Genomic DNA, 3,850 nt, shown 5'->3' with positions numbered 1-3,850 from the left:
AGGAGGTTAGGTCAGCTGAAGAAGAATTTCTTCTAGCATTGAATTGGGTGAACAATTTTCAGCAGAAAAACTTTCTGCTGGACAAGGCAGTTTTGTCAAAATTGAAGCAGTTTTTGCGATCATTCAACGTGAATAAAATTATTGAGCAGAAAGAACCTGAAACCAGTCATTTTGTCTTCCTTGTTTTGTGGAGATGTCAATATATTTAGTTTTGTTAATGTCAAAATATTTCATTGTCATAAAGCCAAAATATTTAGATTTGATTCCAAATGCTGATTGCTTTAGATTTAATTTTAGAACAAAATATTTTAATGCTAGGTAGAATCTATTGCATTTAATATTTTATATCACAATGTCCTGGCACTGTTGAAGCAAAACATTTCGATTGCTCTAGGATCAAAATTTTTGTGAAAAAAATTGTTTGGGAAAATTATATAATTTCTGCTAATAATTATGATTTGGCTTAAAAAGGATTCAAAGTTGCCAAGATTTCCTGCATAACAGAAATTCCAGTTTGTGGCCAAATCTACTTAGTTTTGTAGGGTCTTTAAGCCGCAGGTCAGCAATTGTGATCCAATCTAACAAGACACAGTAACAGATATATACAGAAGCCCATTTATCACACCATATTACATTTATGACAGATCTTTTATGTCAAAGGAGTTTAAAAAATATGGCCCCAAGCCTGTATACACACGCTTAATTATACACGTGAGCTTAATGTGCTTAAACACCTGATAGGCAGGATTGGTGCCTATGTGCAATACACATGATGTTGCCAGAGTGCATATATATCAGGGCTGGAAAGAAGCAATCAGATGAGCCTTCAGCATGCCGTAGAAGAAGGGGAAATTGTGGCTTAATGCCTTGTGTTGTGAAAAGCATCAAGGGATCTTTTAAGTCAAAAGAGGAGCTTAGCAGTTAAAGTCTTATCTATTTCCCTCTCAAGCAAAATGTATTGTGTTCAATTCTCCAACCTCAAAAGGATGAAGAACAGCCCTACTGAGACTTGAACCTGTAATTCTGAGGAGGATGGCAAATCTATAATGGGGGCCTGATCTGCTGCTTGCACTAATGCAAACCAGGCATAATTTGTTATCCTTCTCATTGGATACTTTGCACTGGTGTAAAGAACTGCACATGAGGCAGCCTAAGAGACAAAGGGTCTCTGGGGTTTAGGCTGCTAAACCACCCCCTCCAACTCCAGTCACTGAGTCTTCAGGGAAAAGGCTCCAGGAGGAATCCCAGCGGATATAAACTGATAATTGTGTTTATTTGGAAATTACAAGGGGCCTGTGTGCTCCTTGGCCTCCCTTCTGTTTCTGTTTACATTCATGTACTGAGGGTAGCTGACTGCGGCTCTCCTCTCTATATTTAAGTCTGACTAGCTGGCCGGCTGCAGCACTTCTGCTGCTCTCTGGAAAAGCTGGGAGAAAGATGCCAAGAATTTGCTAATTAACTGATTAAGTTTCTTTTGCAAAATGGCAAATAAGAAGGAGTAACTATACAAGCTAATAAGCAGCTCTGCGTCCATGGCGAAGAGCAATTCTTTCTCTACCGACCCGCTCTGGAGCTGCCCACAATAGTAGTGTGGCTCTACTCAGATCAAGGTTGTGGACTGATCTGAAGGAAATGAATCCATGCTAGTGATTGCTTCATGATGAGGAAGAATTTTCATATCTCTTGTGATATAAAAGCCAGGAGCAAGAAGATTTTTAAAGTCACTTCACTGATGCTTTGGAGAACTGTTTTATTTATGTAAGAAGTGTGTAACAAGATATTTCGTGTATGCCTGGTATAAAGGATAAGATAATCATTGGCTCTGAGGTGTGCTCCTTGATCTCTCTTTGAACAGGCCTGTTTGTACATATGAGTTCCAAGGAGTATCTGTACAAATAAACTTGGGTAAGGGCCTTGTCACACGTTATACTCAGCATGTGTTAACTGCGCTTGAAACACAAGTGCATGGGCATTCAAGCATTAAAACCCATGCTAAGTGTCATTGTAGTACATCTGTTTGTTGGTTCTCACCCCCACAACACACCACAATGCACACCAGTATCTTCATTGGTTTTGGCATTTACAATACATTTTATTTAGAACATAGTAAACATTACCATGTGACTGTCAAATTTTTTTCTAATAGCAATGCTTTCTAAGACTAAAAAAAAAAAATGTCCTAAAAGCAACATGTGACAAGACCCTCACAGAAATGTCTGTAAGGACATGATTTAGAAAAACTGGTGGGCATCTCCTTTGTGTGGACTTACCCTTCTCGGTGGTTTGCAATAACAAAAGTTTTCTATATTAAGGGTGCTGACAGGCATGCAGGCCCCCACTCTTAACTCATGGTGCTTTACATAAAGCACCATGAGTTAGAGCATCTCCCCCCCCCAAGATGTTTGCCTGTTGGATTGGGGGGGGCTGGAGGAGGGGGATTTAGCCTGCCTGCAGGACCCTCCTGCAGTGGAGGAGCTGCTCCTTTCTCCCAGCCCTGCTTCCCTCCCAGCTCCCATACTCTTTGTAGAAAGGGAAGGAGGAAGAGGGGAGGGGGAGAAAGTTGTGGCCTGGGATTTGCCCGGCCTAATCCGGAGGGAGAGGATTGGGGGGGCATGAGGCAGGGGGCTCTACTTTACCCACCCTCTCCAGCTCAGGCTGAGCAAATCCCAGCCCAGACAGCCCCAGAGGCAGGGCTGGGCTGCATCAGCCCAGCCCCATCACACAACACAATAACTCTAGGGAACACAAGTTCCCTAAGGCACTGGAAAGTTGAGCACCTTCATCTGATTCCTCATTTGATGAGAGTTAATTTGTCGTGCGATCAGCCACTTTTAAAGTGCTCTGCAGCCGTACATGTGTGCCTTCTCATGGTTATAGAGCACTTTCAGGGAGCTGATTGCATGACAAATTCTGTCTGTGCCCTTAATGGAAGACTTGTCTGTGTTGGGGGTTTGGCCATCCACATGTCTATACCAATGTAGCTGAGCCAATTTAAACTCTTAGCCCAGACATATTGCTTTGGTAAAGGGTGGCTTGCATCAAAGTGACTTTACCTTAATCTCAGACCTCTAGATTCATGTCAGTCATGTTTTTAAGCTGTTGCAGGGTCTCTAGTAGTGCAGATACTTTGCCTAAACCACTGAAGTGTCTCAAGCTATAGTGCAGACAAGATTTAAGAATAGCTTGAAATGCTCGAAGCTCTAATTTTACTTTATTTGGTTACATTTTTCCCTAGCATGCGCAGGACTTTAGCTGGGGCAAAGGATGCAGTTTCAGAACGACCTCACAGAAGGTATGGCATTTACAGAGCCCTGGTATATTTAAAAATGCTTACATATGTTTTAAATTTCTTTGTCCATGTTACTAATGCTACTCCCAAACATAAAACCAGAATGACTTCTAAAAATATGCTTGTTTTCCAACACTAATGCAGTTTATTTACTGCATTTTGTTCAGCTCCAACAGCAAAAAGCAGACTCATGCTTCTCACAGTCTGAGTCTCAGGCAATATTACAAAACTGTAATGTACGGGTTTCAAATGTGGTGAACAGGGGGGAGGGAATATTGAAAGCAAATGTGTTAATTTTATTATAAAAATGTCTCCATAATAATAAAAATGAGCAATATTCCACATAAAACTTAAGGCTAAACCACTTGGAAATCTCCTTTTAGACACAGATTGCATTTTCTACTGTACAGGAAACAACAAGAAAGAACACTCCAGTGTGGTCAGGGAGCAATTTATGCAGAACCCGACTGGCTCCCACAGGTACAGGCTCTCCAATTAAAGAGGAAGCGTTCCTGACAACAGCAATAGCCAGAATGTGCTGTCGCTTGCTGTTCATGCTCA

This window comes from Alligator sinensis, unplaced genomic scaffold, assembly GCF_000455745.1.
Source record: "Alligator sinensis unplaced genomic scaffold, ASM45574v1 scaffold388_1, whole genome shotgun sequence".
NCBI lineage: Eukaryota > Metazoa > Chordata > Crocodylia > Alligatoridae > Alligator > Alligator sinensis.
Note: the sequence above shows the minus strand (reverse complement) of the source record.